This window comes from Protopterus annectens, chromosome 2.part2, assembly GCF_019279795.1.
Source record: "Protopterus annectens isolate FY-2018-M chromosome 2.part2, PAN1.0, whole genome shotgun sequence".
Classification (NCBI taxonomy): domain Eukaryota; kingdom Metazoa; phylum Chordata; order Ceratodontiformes; family Protopteridae; genus Protopterus; species Protopterus annectens.
This window is the reverse complement of record NC_056730.1, coordinates 341,993,483-342,011,884: the sequence shown is the minus strand read 5'-3', so window position 1 is coordinate 342,011,884 and position 18,402 is coordinate 341,993,483.

Here is an 18,402-nt window from a genome sequence, read left to right as displayed (position 1 = left end):
AGTCACCTTATCCCCTAGCATTTATTGTTAACTACTCCTGCCCCTGCTAGTCTTCCCTCAACTGTTGTATCCTGCTTGTTCTGCCCCTTCTGTTTCCACTCTATCTCTAAATTACCTCTTTCTGGCTGCTGCTCTCCTTTTCTCTGTTTCTCCTACCTTCAGTTGCACTGACAACTGGGTCTTACTTTTCTTCTATACCTGCCTATTTTCTGCGTCTTCCTCCCTGTGCCCCTCTGCTAACTGTATTATTTACTTCCCTTTACTTTAAACCTGCTGTCTCCGGGTATTGTGCCCCTCTGCAAACTGTATTATTTACTTCCCTTTACTTTAAACCTGCTGTCTCCGTGTATTATCACTGCTCCCTTTCTGGTCTTTTTGTCATCTAAACTATACCTCTTTCCCACTTTTACCTGCACCTGTTTTATTTACTTGTTTTCTGCCTGAATACCTCTCATGCTCCTTAAAAACCTTTCCCTTTCTTGCTTCTTAAACTAAGTAGTATAGGTAACTTCGTGGTGTTACTCTCCTGCTTAGCTGATTGTTTTCTGCTCTCCTCCCTTAACTGTTTCCTGCTGGCTCTTGCCTCCGCCCCCACTCCAAGCCCTCCACGCCTATTGGATTTCCCTCCTATTCTCCCTCCCTCCCTTCTCAAACTCTACTTGTAGTGGTTTCCTCTCTGAGGCGCCATCTTTGAATCTCCTCTAGCTCAGAGTAGGTGTCCCTAGCTTGTCCGCGTGGCGTGCTGCCTGTAAGTACTACTTGTTTTTAATCAGCAATTGTGCTTTTTTATTTCTTTGGTTAAAATTGTAATCTAATGCCTATAACTTGCAGCCGCTGATGTTTTCACTACCTGTATCTTGGTAAAGCTGCTGATCAATGGTTATGCAGTCTGTTTGCACAGTAAATTCCTCTGCATTTGGTGTTTTTGATACATACCACTAGTTTTGCTGCTGGATGTAATCGCTAAGGTGGTCTTACCATTTGTGTTGTGTGGGAAGAAGATTTCTGTGTATTGTTGCTAGTTTAGGCTCCTATACTTAGTCGCTTAGATATTTAAAGCAAAATGTCAACCTGAAATGTTTTATTGTAGTCTGCCTGAATTTCTATGTACTGTTGCCCGTCTAAGCTGCTAAACCTAGTCGCTTAGATATTTACAGCTTAATGTACACCAGAAATGGTTTATTGCAGTCTGCCAATGTTTTTAACCACTTTATTGGGTCGCTAAACCTAGTCGTTTAGATATTTAAACTGAATGTCCACTAGAAATGTTTTTGCCAATGTTTTAGCCACTTTATTGGGTCGCTAAGTGATTGAACCCCTAGAGTACTATTTTTAATGCAGAGTGGTATTTTATTTTTCCTTATTTTAACTACAGTTAGAAGCTGCCTAAAGGCCTTCATTGAAATGCTTTGCTTTGCTGCTTTAGCATAGCCTGTTCAAACTTAGACATACTTCTATGTATAAATGTTTGATACCTACTGCTGCTACCTTTGAATATTGCCTGAATAACTGATACTAGAATTGCAAATATTGTTTTTTACCTGTTACCTGTACCTCTCCTTACATCCTATCCTTCTAACCACAGCTGCTCTCTCACCTGTTATTATTTTTGTTTTCTAGCATTAAAGCCTAGTGCTCCTCATCGGGCTGTCCCTTTCCTGCTGGCTTATCTCTCCCAGTTTACCTGAAGTTCTGGCTGGCTATCTGTACTGGCACCCAGGAAGCACCCCTAACTCCACTTGAGTAAAAGTAGTAATTCTCCTTTTCTCACCTGCATTGGCTGTATGTCCATGTTTGTATATTTTACTTGGTGTCTATGTCCTCTTGTGGGCGGCACACGCAGTACAAGCTAAAGCTACCCCTTCCCTTACTCACCTGCATACTATTCAGTCACCTTATCCCCTAGCATTTATTGTTAACTACTCCTGCCCCTGCTAGTCTTCCCTCAACTGTTGTATCCTGCTTGTTCTGCCCCTTCTGTTTCCACTCTATCTCTAAATTACCTCTTTCTGGCTGCTGCTCTCCTTTTCTCTGTTTCTCCTACCTTCAGTTGCACTGACAACTGGGTCTTACTTTTCTTCTATACCTGCCTATTTTCTGCGTCTTCCTCCCTGTGCCCCTCTGCTAACTGTATTATTTACTTCCCTTTACTTTAAACCTGCTGTCTCCGGGTATTGTGCCCTCTGCAAACTGTATTATTTACTTCCCTTTACTTTAAAACTGCGCTCTCCATGTATTATCACTGCTCCCTTTCTGGTCATTTTGTCATCTAAACTATACCTCTTTCCCACTTTTACCTGCACCTGTTTTATTTACTTGTTTTCTGCCTGAATACCTCTCATGCTCCTTAAAAACCTTTCCCTTTCTTGCTTCTTAAACTAAGTAGTATAGGTAACTCGTGGTGTTACTCTCCTGCTTAGCTGATTGTTTTCTGCTCTCCTCCCTTAACTGTTTCCTGCTGGCTCTTGCCTCCCGCCCCCACTCCAAGCCCTCCACGCCTATTGGATTTCCCTCCTATTCTCCCTCTCCCCCCTCCCTTCTCAAACTCTACTTGTAGTGGTTTCCTCTCTGAGGCGCCATCTTTGAATCTCCTCTAGCTCAGAGTAGGTGTCCCTAGCTTGTCCGCGTGGCGTGCTGCCTGTAAGTACTACTTGTTTTTAATCAGCAATTGTGCTTTTTTATTTCTTTGGTTAAAATTGTAATCTAATGCCTATAACTTGCAGCCGCTGATGTTTTCACTACCTGTATCTTGGTAAAGCTGCTGATCAATGGTTGCGAGTCTGTTTGCACAGTAAATTCCTCTGCATTTGGTGTTTTTTGATACATACCACTAGTTTTTGCTGCTGGATGTAATCGCTAAGGTGGTCTTACCATTTGTGTTGTGTGGGAAGAAGATTTCTGTGTATTGTTGCTAGTTTAGGCTCCTATACTTAGTCGCTTAGATATTTAAAGCAAAATGTCAACCTGAAATGTTTTATTGTAGTCTGCCTGAATTTCTATGTACTGTTGCCCGTCTAAGCTGCTAAACCTAGTCGCTTAGATATTTACAGCTTAATGTACACCAGAAATGGTTTATTGCAGTCTGCCAATGTTTTTAACCACTTTATTGGGTCGCTAAACCTAGTCGTTTAGATATTTAAACTGAATGTCCACTAGAAATGTTTTTGCCAATGTTTTAGCCACTTTATTGGGTCGCTAAGTGATTGAACCCCTAGAGTACTATTTTTAATGCAGAGTGGTATTTTATTTTTCCTTATTTTAACTACAGTTAGAAGCTGCCTAAAGGCCTTCATTGAAATGCTTTGCTTTGCTGCTTTAGCATAGCCTGTTCAAACTTAGACATACTTCTATGTATAAATGTTTGATACCTACTGCTGCTACCTTTGAATATTGCCTGAATAACTGATACTAGAATTGCAAATATTGTTTTTTTTACCTGTTACCTGTACCTCTCCTTACATCCTATCCTTCTAACCACAGCTGCTCTCTCACCTGTTATTATTTTTGTTTTCTAGCATTAAAGCCTAGTGCTCCTCATCGGGCTGTCCCTTTCCTGCTGGCTTATCTCTCCCAGTTTACCTGAAGTTACGAAGCTGGCTATCTGTACTGGCACCCAGGAAGCACCCCTAACTCCACTTGAGTAAAAGTAGTAATTCTCCTTTTCTCACCTGCATTGGCTGTATGTCCATGTTTGTATATTTTACTTGGTGTCTATGTCCTCTTGTGGGCGGCACACACGCAGTACAAGCTAAAGCTACCCCTTCCCTTACTCACCTGCATACTATTCAGTCACCTTATCCCCTAGCATTTATTGTTAACTACTCCTGCCCCTGCTAGTCTTCCCTCAACTGTTGTATCCTGCTTGTTCTGCCCCTTCTGTTTCCACTCTATCTCTAAATTACCTCTTTCTGGCTGCTGCTCTCCTTTTCTCTGTTTCTCCTACCTTCAGTTGCACTGACAACTGGGTCTTACTTTTTCTTCTATACCTGCCTATTTTCTGCGTCTTCCTCCCTGTGCCCCTCTGCTAACTGTATTATTTACTTCCCTTTACTTTAAACCTGCTGTCTCCGGGTATTGTGCCCCTCTGCAAACTGTATTATTTACTTCCCTTTACTTTAAACCTGCTGTCTCCATGTATTATCACTGCTCCCTTTCTGGTCTTTTTGTCATCTAAACTATACCTCTTTCCCACTTTTACCTGCACCTGTTTTATTTACTTGTTTTCTGCCTGAATACCTCTCATGCTCCTTAAAAACCTTTCCCTTTCTTGCTTCTTAAACTAAGTAGTATAGGTAACTCGTGGTGTTACTCTCCTGCTTAGCTGATTGTTTTCTGCTCTCCTCCCTTAACTGTTTCCTGCTGGCTCTTGCCTCCCGCCCCCACTCCAAGCCCTCCACGCCTATTGGATTTCCCTCCTATTCTCCCTCTTCCCCCCTCCCTTCTCAAACTCTACTTGTAGTGGTTTCCTCTCTGAGGCGCCATCTTTGAATCTCCTCTAGCTCAGAGTAGGTGTCCCTAGCTTGTCCGCGTGCGTGCTGCCTGTAAGTACTACTTGTTTTTAATCAGCAATTGTGCTTTTTTATTTCTTTGGTTAAAATTGTAATCTAATGCCTATAACTTGCAGCCGCTGATGTTTTCACTACCTGTATCTTGGTAAAGCTGCTGATCAATGGTTGTGAGTCTGTTTGCACAGTAAATTCCTCTGCATTTGGTGTTTTTTGATACATACCACTAGTTTTTGCTGCTGGATGTAATCGCTAAGGTGGTCTTACCATTTGTGTTGTGTGGGAAGAAGATTTCTGTGTATTGTTGCTAGTTTAGGCTCCTATACTTAGTCGCTTAGATATTTAAAGCAAAATGTCAACCTGAAATGTTTTATTGTAGTCTGCCTGAATTTCTATGTACTGTTGCCCGTCTAAGCTGCTAAACCTAGTCGCTTAGATATTTACAGCTTAATGTACACCAGAAATGGTTTATTGCAGTCTGCCAATGTTTTTAACCACTTTATTGGGTCGCTAAACCTAGTCGTTTAGATATTTAAACTGAATGTCCACTAGAAATGTTTTTGCCAATGTTTTAGCCACTTTATTGGGTCGCTAAGTGATTGAACCCCTAGAGTACTATTTTTAATGCAGAGTGGTATTTTATTTTTCCTTATTTTAACTACAGTTAGAAGCTGCCTAAAGGCCTTCATTGAAATGCTTTGCTTTGCTGCTTTAGCATAGCCTGTTCAAACTTAGACATACTTCTATGTATAAATGTTTGATACCTACTGCTGCTACCTTTGAATATTGCCTGAATAACTGATACTAGAATTGCAAATATTGTTTTTTTTACCTGTTACCTGTACCTCTCCTTACATCCTATCCTTCTAACCACAGCTGCTCTCTCACCTGTTATTATTTTTGTTTTCTAGCATTAAAGCCTAGTGCTCCTCATCGGGCTGTCCCTTTCCTGCTGGCTTATCTCTCCCAGTTTACCTGAAGTTCCGAAGCTGGCTATCTGTACTGGCACCCAGGAAGCACCCCTAACTCCACTTGAGTAAAAGTAGTAATTCTCCTTTTCTCACCTGCATTGGCTGTATGTCCATGTTTGTATATTTTACTTGGTGTCTATGTCCTCTTGTGGGCGGCACACACGCAGTACAAGCTAAAGCTACCCCTTCCCTTACTCACCTGCATACTATTCAGTCACCTTATCCCTAGCATTTATTGTTAACTACTCCTGCCCCTGCTAGTCTTCCCTCAACTGTTGTATCCTGCTTGTTCTGCCCCTTCTGTTTCCACTCTATCTCTAAATTACCTCTTTCTGGCTGCTGCTCTCCTTTTCTCTGTTTCTCCTACCTTCAGTTGCACTGACAACTGGGTCTTACTTTTCTTCTATACCTGCCTATTTTCTGCGTCTTCCTCCCTGTGCCCCTCTGCTAACTGTATTATTTACTTCCCTTTACTTTAAACCTGCTGTCTCCGGGTATTGTGCCCTCTGCAAACTGTATTATTTACTTCCCTTTACTTTAAACCTGCTGTCTCCGTGTATTATCACTGCTCCCTTTCTGGTCTTTTGTCATCTAAACTATACCTCTTTCCCACTTTTACCTGCACCTGTTTTATTTACTTGTTTTCTGCCTGAATACCTCTCATGCTCCTTAAAAACCTTTCCCTTTCTTGCTTCTTAAACTAAGTAGTATAGGTAACTCGTGGTGTTACTCTCCTGCTTAGCTGATTGTTTTCTGCTCTCCTCCCTTAACTGTTTCCTGCTGGCTCTTGCCTCCCGCCCCCACTCCAAGCCCTCCACGCCTATTGGATTTCCCTCCTATTCTCCCTCTTCCCCCCTCCCTTCTCAAACTCTACTTGTAGTGGTTTCCTCTCTGAGGCGCCATCTTTGAATCTCCTCTAGCTCAGAGTAGGTGTCCCTAGCTTGTCCGCGTGGCGTGCTGCCTGTAAGTACTACTTGTTTTTTAATCAGCAATTGTGCTTTTTTATTTCTTTGGTTAAAATTGTAATCTAATGCCTATAACTTGCAGCCGCTGATGTTTTCACTACCTGTATCTTGGTAAAGCTGCTGATCAATGGTTGCGAGTCTGTTTGCACAGTAAATTCCTCTGCATTTGGTGTTTTTTGATACATACCACTAGTTTTTGCTGCTGGATGTAATCGCTAAGGTGGTCTTACCATTTGTGTTGTGTGGGAAGAAGATTTCTGTGTATTGTTGCTAGTTTAGGCTCCTATACTTAGTCGCTTAGATATTTAAAGCAAAATGTCAACCTGAAATGTTTTATTGTAGTCTGCCTGAATTTCTATGTACTGTTGCCCGTCTAAGCTGCTAAACCTAGTCGCTTAGATATTTACAGCTTAATGTACACCAGAAATGGTTTATTGCAGTCTGCCAATGTTTTTAACCACTTTATTGGGTCGCTAAACCTAGTCGTTTAGATATTTAAACTGAATGTCCACTAGAAATGTATTTTGCCAATGTTTTAGCCACTTTATTGGGTCGCTAAGTGATTGAACCCCTAGAGTACTATTTTTAATGCAGAGTGGTATTTTATTTTTCCTTATTTTAACTACAGTTAGAAGCTGCCTAAAGGCCTTCATTGAAATGCTTTGCTTTGCTGCTTTAGCATAGCCTGTTCAAACTTAGACATACTTCTATGTATAAATGTTTGATACCTACTGCTGCTACCTTTGAATATTGCCTGAATAACTGATACTAGAATTGCAAATATTGTTTTCTACCTGTTACCTGTACCTCTCCTTACATCCTATCCTTCTAACCACAGCTGCTCTCTCACCTGTTATTATTTTTGTTTTCTAGCATTAAAGCCTAGTGCTCCTCATCGGGCTGTCCCTTTCCTGCTGGCTTATCTCTCCCAGTTTACCTGAAGTTACGGCTGGCTATCTGTACTGGCACCCAGGAAGCACCCCTAACTCCACTTGAGTAAAAGTAGTAATTCTCCTTTTCTCACCTGCATTGGCTGTATGTCCATGTTTGTATATTTTACTTGGTGTCTATGTCCTCTTGTGGGCGGCACACACGCAGTACAAGCTAAAGCTACCCCTTCCCTTACTCACCTGCATACTATTCAGTCACCTTATCCCTAGCATTTATTGTTAACTACTCCTGCCCCTGCTAGTCTTCCCTCAACTGTTGTATCCTGCTTGTTCTGCCCCTTCTGTTTCCACTCTATCTCTAAATTACCTCTTTCTGGCTGCTGCTCTCCTTTTCTCTGTTTCTCCTACCTTCAGTTGCACTGACAACTGGGTCTTACTTTTTCTTCTATACCTGCCTATTTTCTGCGTCTTCCTCCCTGTGCCCCTCTGCTAACTGTATTATTTACTTCCCTTTACTTTAAACCTGCTGTCTCCGGGTATTGTGCCCCTCTGCAAACTGTATTATTTACTTCCCTTTACTTTAAACCTGCTGTCTCCGTGTATTATCACTGCTCCCTTTCTGGTCTTTTTGTCATCTAAACTATACCTCTTTCCCACTTTTACCTGCACCTGTTTTATTTACTTGTTTTCTGCCTGAATACCTCTCATGCTCCTTAAAAACCTTTCCCTTTCTTGCTTCTTAAACTAAGTAGTATAGGTAACTCGTGGTGTTACTCTCCTGCTTAGCTGATTGTTTTCTGCTCTCCTCCCTTAACTGTTTCCTGCTGGCTCTTGCCTCCCGCCCCCACTCCAAGCCCTCCACGCCTATTGGATTTCCCTCCTATTCTCCCTCTCCCCCCTCCCTTCTCAAACTCTACTTGTAGTGGTTTCCTCTCTGAGGCGCCATCTTTGAATCTCCTCTAGCTCAGAGTAGGTGTCCCTAGCTTGTCCGCGTGGCGTGCTGCCTGTAAGTACTACTTGTTTTTTAATCAGCAATTGTGCTTTTTTATTTCTTTGGTTAAAATTGTAATCTAATGCCTATAACTTGCAGCCGCTGATGTTTTCACTACCTGTATCTTGGTAAAGCTGCTGATCAATGGTTGCGAGTCTGTTTGCACAGTAAATTCCTCTGCATTTGGTGTTTTTTGATGCATACCACTAGTTTTTGCTGCTGGATGTAATCGCTAAGGTGGTCTTACCATTTGTGTTGTGTGGGAAGAAGATTTCTGTGTATTGTTGCTAGTTTAGGCTCCTATACTTAGTCGCTTAGATATTTAAAGCAAAATGTCAACCTGAAATGTTTTATTGTAGTCTGCCTGAATTTCTATGTACTGTTGCCCGTCTAAGCTGCTAAACCTAGTCGCTTAGATATTTACAGCTTAATGTACACCAGAAATGGTTTATTGCAGTCTGCCAATGTTTTTAACCACTTTATTGGGTCGCTAAACCTAGTCGTTTAGATATTTAAACTGAATGTCCACTAGAAATGTTTTTTGCCAATGTTTTAGCCACTTTATTGGGTCGCTAAGTGATTGAACACCTAGAGTACTATTTTTAATGCAGAGTGGTATTTTATTTTTCCTTATTTTAACTACAGTTAGAAGCTGCCTAAAGGCCTTCATTGAAATGCTTTGCTTTGCTGCTTTAGCATAGCCTGTTCAAACTTAGACATACTTCTATGTATAAATGTTTGATACCTACTGCTGCTACCTTTGAATATTGCCTGAATAACTGATACTAGAATTGCAAATATTGTTTTTTACCTGTTACCTGTACCTCTCCTTACATCCTATCCTTCTAACCACAGCTGCTCTCTCACCTGTTATTATTTTTGTTTTCTAGCATTAAAGCCTAGTGCTCCTCATCGGGCTGTCCCTTTCCTGCTGGCTTATCTCTCCCAGTTTACCTGAAGTTATGAAGCTGGCTATCTGTACTGGCACCCAGGAAGCACCCCTAACTCCACTTGAGTAAAAGTAGTAATTCTCCTTTTCTCACCTGCATTGGCTGTATGTCCATGTTTGTATATTTTACTTGGTGTCTATGTCCTCTTGTGGGCGGCACACACGCAGTACAAGCTAAAGCTACCCCTTCCCTTACTCACCTGCATACTATTCAGTCACCTTATCCCCTAGCATTTATTGTTAACTACTCCTGCCCCTGCTAGTCTTCCCTCAACTGTTGTATCCTGCTTGTTCTGCCCCTTCTGTTTCCACTCTATCTCTAAATTACCTCTTTCTGGCTGCTGCTCTCCTTTTCTCTGTTTCTCCTACCTTCAGTTGCACTGACAACTGGGTCTTACTCTTTCTTCTATACCTGCCTATTTTCTGCGTCTTCCTCCCTGTGCCCCTCTGCTAACTGTATTATTTACTTCCCTTTACTTTAAACCTGCTGTCTCCGGTATTGTGCCCTCTGCAAACTGTATTATTTACTTCCCTTTACTTTAAACCTGCTGTCTCCGTGTATTATCACTGCTCCCTTTCTGGTCTTTTTGTCATCTAAACTATACCTCTTTCCCACTTTTACCTGCACCTGTTTTATTTACTTGTTTTCTGCCTGAATACCTCTCATGCTCCTTAAAAACCTTTCCCTTTCTTGCTTCTTAAACTAAGTAGTATAGGTAACTCGTGGTGTTACTCTCCTGCTTAGCTGATTGTTTTCTGCTCTCCTCCCTTAACTGTTTCCTGCTGGCTCTTGCCTCCCGCCCCCACTCCAAGCCCTCCACGCCTATTGGATTTCCCTCCTATTCTCCCTCTTCCCCGGTCCCTTCTCAAACTCTACTTGTAGTGGTTTCCTCTCTGAGGCGCCATCTTTGAATCTCCTCTAGCCCAGAGTAGGTGTCCCTAGCTTGTCCGCATGGCGTGCTGCCTGTAAGTACTACTTGTTTTTAATCAGCAATTGTGCTTTTTTATTTCTTTGGTTAAAATTGTAATCTAATGCCTATAACTTGCAGCCGCTGATGTTTTCACTACCTGTATCTTGGTAAAGCTGCTGATCAATGGTTATGCAGTCTGTTTGCACAGTAAATTCCTCTGCATTTGGTGTTTTTGATGCATACCACTAGTTTTGCTGCTGGATGTAATCGCTAAGGTGGTCTTACCATTTGTGTTGTGTGGGAAGAAGATTTCTGTGTATTGTTGCTAGTTTAGGCTCCTATACTTAGTCGCTTAGATATTTAAAGCAAAATGTCAACCTGAAATGTTTTATTGTAGTCTGCCTGAATTTCTATGTACTGTTGCCCGTCTAAGCTGCTAAACCTAGTCGCTTAGATATTTACAGCTTAATGTACACCAGAAATGGTTTATTGCAGTCTGCCAATGTTTTTAACCACTTTATTGGGTCGCTAAACCTAGTCGTTTAGATATTTAAACTGAATGTCCACTAGAAATGTTTTTGCCAATGTTTTAGCCACTTTATTGGGTCGCTAAGTGATTGAACCCCTAGAGTACTATTTTTAATGCAGAGTGGTATTTTATTTTTCCTTATTTTAACTACAGTTAGAAGCTGCCTAAAGGCCTTCATTGAAATGCTTTGCTTTGCTGCTTTAGCATAGCCTGTTCAAACTTAGACATACTTCTATGTATAAATGTTTGATACCTACTGCTGCTACCTTTGAATATTGCCTGAATAACTGATACTAGAATTGCAAATATTGTTTTTTACCTGTTACCTGTACCTCTCCTTACATCCTATCCTTCTAACCACAGCTGCTCTCTCACCTGTTATTATTTTTGTTTTCTAGCATTAAAGCCTAGTGCTCCTCATCGGGCTGTCCCTTTCCTGCTGGCTTATCTCTCCCAGTTTACCTGAAGTTACGGCTGGCTATCTGTACTGGCACCCAGGAAGCACCCCTAACTCCACTTGAGTAAAAGTAGTAATTCTCCTTTTCTCACCTGCATTGGCTGTATGTCCATGTTTGTATATTTTACTTGGTGTCTATGTCCTCTTGTGGGCGGCACACACGCAGTACAAGCTAAAGCTACCCCTTCCCTTACTCACCTGCATACTATTCAGTCACCTTATCCCCTAGCATTTATTGTTAACTACTCCTGCCCCTGCTAGTCTTCCCTCAACTGTTGTATCCTGCTTGTTCTGCCCCTTCTGTTTCCACTCTATCTCTAAATTACCTCTTTCTGGCTGCTGCTCTCCTTTTCTCTGTTTCTCCTACCTTCAGTTGCACTGACAACTGGGTCTTACTTTTTCTTCTATACCTGCCTATTTTCTGCGTCTTCCTCCCTGTGCCCCTCTGCTAACTGTATTATTTACTTCCCTTTACTTTAAACCTGCTGTCTCCGGGTATTGTGCCCCTCTGCAAACTGTATTATTTACTTCCCTTTACTTTAAACCTGCTGTCTCCGTGTATTATCACTGCTCCCTTTCTGGTCTTTTTGTCATCTAAACTATACCTCTTTCCCACTTTTACCTGCACCTGTTTTATTTACTTGTTTTCTGCCTGAATACCTCTCATGCTCCTTAAAAACCTTTCCCTTTCTTGCTTCTTAAACTAAGTAGTATAGGTAACTCGTGGTGTTACTCTCCTGCTTAGCTGATTGTTTTCTGCTCTCCTCCCTTAACTGTTTCCTGCTGGCTCTTGCCTCCCGCCCCCACTCCAAGCCCTCCACGCCTATTGGATTTCCCTCCTATTCTCCCTCTTCCCCCCTCCCTTCTCAAACTCTACTTGTAGTGGTTTCCTCTCTGAGGCGCCATCTTTGAATCTCCTCTAGCTCAGAGTAGGTGTCCCTAGCTTGTCCGCGTGGCGTGCTGCCTGTAAGTACTACTTGTTTTTTAATCAGCAATTGTGCTGTTTTATTTCTTTGGTTAACATTGTAATCTAATGCCTATAACTTGCAGCCGCTGATGTTTTCACTACCTGTATCTTGGTAAAGCTGCTGATCAATGGTTGCGAGTCTGTTTGCACAGTAAATTCCTCTGCATTTGGTGTTTTTTGATGCATACCACTAGTTTTTGCTGCTGGATGTAATCGCTAAGGTGGTCTTACCATTTGTGTTGTGTGGGAAGAAGATTTCTGTGTATTGTTGCTAGTTTAGGCTCCTATACTTAGTCGCTTAGATATTTAAAGCAAAATGTCAACCTGAAATGTTTTATTGTAGTCTGCCTGAATTTCTATGTACTGTTGCCCGTCTAAGCTGCTAAACCTAGTCGCTTAGATATTTACAGCTTAATGTACACCAGAAATGGTTTATTGCAGTCTGCCAATGTTTTTAACCACTTTATTGGGTCGCTAAACCTAGTCGTTTAGATATTTAAACTGAATGTCCACTAGAAATGTTTTTGCCAATGTTTTAGCCACTTTATTGGGTCGCTAAGTGATTGAACCCCTAGAGTACTATTTTTAATGCAGAGTGGTATTTTATTTTTCCTTATTTTAACTACAGTTAGAAGCTGCCTAAAGGCCTTCATTGAAATGCTTTGCTTTGCTGCTTTAGCATAGCCTGTTCAAACTTAGACATACTTCTATGTATAAATGTTTGATACCTACTGCTGCTACCTTTGAATATTGCCTGAATAACTGATACTAGAATTGCAAATATTGTTTTTTACCTGTTACCTGTACCTCTCCTTACATCCTATCCTTCTAACCACAGCTGCTCTCTCACCTGTTATTATTTTTGTTTTCTAGCATTAAAGCCTAGTGCTCCTCATCGGGCTGTCCCTTTCCTGCTGGCTTATCTCTCCCAGTTTACCTGAAGTTCTGAAGCTGGCTATCTGTACTGGCACCCAGGAAGCACCCCTAACTCCACTTGAGTAAAAGTAGTAATTCTCCTTTTCTCACCTGCATTGGCTGTATGTCCATGTTTGTATATTTTACTTGGTGTCTATGTCCTCTTGTGGGCGGCACACACGCAGTACAAGCTAAAGCTACCCTTCCCTTACTCACCTGCATACTATTCAGTCACCTTATCCCCTAGCATTTATTGTTAACTACTCCTGCCCCTGCTAGTCTTCCCTCAACTGTTGTATCCTGCTTGTTCTGCCCCTTCTGTTTCCACTCTATCTCTAAATTACCTCTTTCTGGCTGCTGCTCTCCTTTTCTCTGTTTCTCCTACCTTCAGTTGCACTGACAACTGGGTCTTACTTTTCTTCTATACCTGCCTATTTTCTGTCTTCCTCCCTGTGCCCCTCTGCTAACTGTATTATTTACTTCCCTTTACTTTAAACCTGCTGTCTCCGGTATTGTGCCCTCTGCAAACTGTATTATTTACTTCCCTTTACTTTAAACCTGCTGTCTCCGTGTATTATCACTGCTCCCTTTCTGGTCTTTTGTCATCTAAACTATACCTCTTTCCCACTTTTACCTGCACCTGTTTTATTTACTTGTTTTCTGCCTGAATACCTCTCATGCTCCTTAAAAACCTTTCCCTTTCTTGCTTCTTAAACTAAGTAGTATAGGTAACTCGTGGTGTTACTCTCCTGCTTAGCTGATTGTTTTCTGCTCTCCTCCCTTAACTGTTTCCTGCTGGCTCTTGCCTCCCGCCCCCACTCCAAGCCCTCCACGCCTATTGGATTTCCCTCCTATTCTCCCTCTTCCCCCCTCCCTTCTCAAACTCTACTTGTAGTGGTTTCCTCTCTGAGGCGCCATCTTTGAATCTCCTCTAGCTCAGAGTAGGTGTCCCTAGCTTGTCCGCGTGGCGTGCTGCCTGTAAGTACTACTTGTTTTTTAATCAGCAATTGTGCTTTTTTATTTCTTTGGTTAACATTGTAATCTAATGCCTATAACTTGCAGCCGCTGATGTTTTCACTACCTGTATCTTGGTAAAGCTGCTGATCAATGGTTGCGAGTCTGTTTGCACAGTAAATTCCTCTGCATTTGGTGTTTTTTGATGCATACCACTAGTTTTGCTGCTGGATGTAATCGCTAAGGTGGTCTTACCATTTGTGTTGTGTGGGAAGAAGATTTCTGTGTATTGTTGCTAGTTTAGGCTCCTATACTTAGTCGCTTAGATATTTAAAGCAAAATGTCAACCTGAAATGTTTTATTGTAGTCTGCCTGAATTTCTATGTACTGTTGCCCGTCTAAGCTGCTAAACCTAGTCGCTTAGATATTTACAGCTTAATGTACACCAGAAATGGTTTATTGCAGTCTGCCAATGTTTTTAACCACTTTATTGGGTCGCTAAACCTAGTCGTTTAGATATTTAAACTGAATGTCCACTAGAAATGTTTTTGCCAATGTTTTAGCCACTTTATTGGGTCGCTAAGTGATTGAACCCTAGAGTACTATTTTTAATGCAGAGTGGTATTTTATTTTTCCTTATTTTAACTACAGTTAGAAGCTGCCTAAAGGCCTTCATTGAAATGCTTTGCTTTGCTGCTTTAGCATAGCCTGTTCAAACTTAGACATACTTCTATGTATAAATGTTTGATACCTACTGCTGCTACCTTTGAATATTGCCTGAATAACTGATACTAGAATTGCAAATATTGTTTTTTTTACCTGTTACCTGTACCTCTCCTTACATCCTATCCTTCTAACCACAGCTGCTCTCTCACCTGTTATTATTTTTGTTTTCTAGCATTAAAGCCTAGTGCTCCTCATCGGGCTGTCCCTTTCCTGCTGGCTTATCTCTCCCAGTTTACCTGAAGTTACGAAGCTGGCTATCTGTACTGGCACCCAGGAAGCACCCTAACTCCACTTGAGTAAAAGTAGTAATTCTCCTTTTCTCACCTGCATTGGCTGTATGTCCATGTTTGTATATTTTACTTGGTGTCTATGTCCTCTTGTGGGCGGCACACACGCAGTACAAGCTAAAGCTACCCCTTCCCTTACTCACCTGCATACTATTCAGTCACCTTATCCCCTAGCATTTATTGTTAACTACTCCTGCCCCTGCTAGTCTTCCCTCAACTGTTGTATCCTGCTTGTTCTGCCCTTCTGTTTCCACTCTATCTCTAAATTACCTCTTTCTGGCTGCTGCTCTCCTTTTCTCTGTTTCTCCTACCTTCAGTTGCACTGACAACTGGGTCTTACTTTTTCTTCTATACCTGCCTATTTTCTGCGTCTTCCTCCCTGTGCCCCTCTGCTAACTGTATTATTTACTTCCCTTTACTTTAAACCTGCTGTCTCCGGGTATTGTGCCCCTCTGCAAACTGTATTATTTACTTCCCTTTACTTTAAACCTGCTGTCTCCGTGTATTATCACTGCTGCGTTTCTGGTCTTTTTGTCATCTAAACTATACCTCTTTCCCACTTTTACCTGCACCTGTTTTATTTACTTGTTTTCTGCCTGAATACCTCTCATGCTCCTTAAAAACCTTTCCCTTTCTTGCTTCTTAAACTAAGTAGTATAGGTAACTCGTGGTGTTACTCTCCTGCTTAGCTGATTGTTTTCTGCTCTCCTCCCTTAACTGTTTCCTGCTGGCTCTTGCCTCCGCCCCCACTCCAAGCCCTCCACGCCTATTGGATTTCCCTCCTATTCTCCCTCTTCCCCTCCCTTCTCAAACTCTACTTGTAGTGGTTTCCTCTCTGAGGCGCCATCTTTGAATCTCCTCTAGCTCAGAGTAGGTGTCCCTAGCTTGTCCGTGGCGTGCTGCCTGTAAGTACTACTTGTTTTTAATCAGCAATTGTGCTTTTTATTTCTTTGGTTAACATTGTAATCTAATGCCTATAACTTGCAGCCGCTGATGTTTTCACTACCTGTATCTTGGTAAAGCTGCTGGTCAATGGTTATGAGTCTGTTTGCACAGTAAATTCCTCTGCATTTGGTGTTTTTGATGCATACCACTAGTTTTGCTGCTGGATGTAATCGCTAAGGTGGTCTTACCATTTGTGTTGTGTGGGAAGAAGATTTCTGTGTATTGTTGCTAGTTTAGGCTCCTATACTTAGTCGCTTAGATATTTAAAGCAAAATGTCAACCTGAAATGTTTTATTGTAGTCTGCCTGAATTTCTATGTACTGTTGCCCGTCTAAGCTGCTAAACCTAGTCGCTTAGATATTTAAAGCTGAATGTACACCAGAAATGTTCTATTGTAGTCTGCCAATGTTTTAGCCACTTTATTGGGTTGCTAAACCTAGTCGCTTAGATATTGAAAACTGAATGTCCACTAGAAATGTTTTATTGTAGTTTGCCAATGTTTTAGCCACTTTATTGGGTCGCTAAGTGATTGAACCCCTAGAGTACTATTTTTAATGCAGAGTGGTATTTTATTTTTCCTTATTTTAACTACAGTTAGAAGCTGCCTAAAGGCCTTCATTGAAATGCTTTGCTTTGCTGCTTTAGCATAGCCTGTTCAAACTTAGACATACTTCTATGTATAAATGTTTGATACCTACTGCTGCTACCTTTGAATATTGCCTGAATAACTGATACTAGAATTGCAAATATTGTTTTTTACCTGTTACCTGTACCTCTCCTTACATCCTATCCTTCTAACCACAGCTGCTCTCTCACCTGTTATTATTTTTGTTTTCTAGCATTAAAGCCTAGTGCTCCTCATCGGGCTGTCCCTTTCCTGCTGGCTTATCTCTCCCAGTTTACCTGAAGTTCTGAAGCTGGCTATCTGTACTGGCACCCAGGAAGCACCCCTAACTCCACTTGAGTAAAAGTAGTAATTCTCCTTTTCTCACCTGCATTGGCTGTATGTCCATGTTTGTATATTTTACTTGGTGTCTATGTCCTCTTGTGGGCGGCACACACGCAGTACAAGCTAAAGCTACCCTTCCCTTACTCACCTGCATACTATTCAGTCACCTTATCCCTAGCATTTAATGTTAACTACTCCTGACCTGCTAGTCTTCCCTCAACTGTTGTATCCTGCTTGTTCTGCCCCTTCTGTTTCCACTCTATCTCTAAATTACCTCTTTCTGGCTGCTGCTCTCCTTTTCTCTGTTTCTCCTACCTTCAGTTGCACTGACAACTGGGTCTTACTTTTCTTCTATACCTGCCTATTTTCTTCCTTCCTCCCTGTGCCCCTCTGCTAACTGTATTATTTACTTCCCTTTACTTTAAACCTGCTGTCTCCGGTATTGTGCCCTCTGCAAACTGTATTATTTACTTCCCTTTACTTTAAACCTGCTGTCTCCGTGTATTATCACTGCTCCCTTTCTGGTCTTTTGTCATCTAAACTATACCTCTTTCCCACTTTTACCTGCACCTGTTTTATTTACTTGTTTTCTGCCTGAATACCTCTCATGCTCCTTAAAAACCTTTCCCTTTCTTGCTTCTTAAACTAAGTAGTATAGGTAACTCGTGGTGTTACTCTCCTGCTTAGCTGATTGTTTTCTGCTCTCCTCCCTTAACTGTTTCCTGCTGGCTCTTGCCTCCGCCCCCACTCCAAGCCCTCCACGCCTATTGGATTTCCCTCCTATTCTCCCTCTGCCCCTCCCTTCTCAAACTCTACTTGTAGTGGTTTCCTCTCTGAGGCGCCATCTTTGAATCTCCTCTAGCTCAGAGTAGGTGTCCCTAGCTTCTCGCCGAGGCGTGCTGCCTGTAAGTACTACTTGTTTTTAATCAGCAATTGTGCTTTTTATTTCTTTGGTTAAAATTGTAATCTAATGCCTATAACTTGCAGCCGCTGATGTTTTCACTACCTGTATCTTGGTAAAGCTGCTGATCAATGGTTGCGAGTCTGTTTGCACAGTAAATTCCTCTGCATTTGGTGTTTTTGATACATACCACTAGTTTTGCTGCTGGATGTAATCGCTAAGGTGGTCTTACCATTTGTGTTGTGTGGGAAGAAGATTTCTGTGTATTGTTGCTAGTTTAGGCTCCTATACTTAGTCGCTTAGATATTTAAAGCAAAATGTCAACCTGAAATGTTTTATTGTAGTCTGCCTGAATTTCTATGTACTGTTGCCCGTCTAAGCTGCTAAACCTAGTCGCTTAGATATTTACAGCTTAATGTACACCAGAAATGGTTTATTGCAGTCTGCCAATGTTTTTAACCACTTTATTGAATCGCTAAACCTAGTCGTTTAGATATTTAAACTGAATGTCCACTAGAAATGTTTTTGCCAATGTTTTAGCCACTTTATTGGGTGCTAAGTGATTGAACCCCTAGAGTACTATTTTTAAT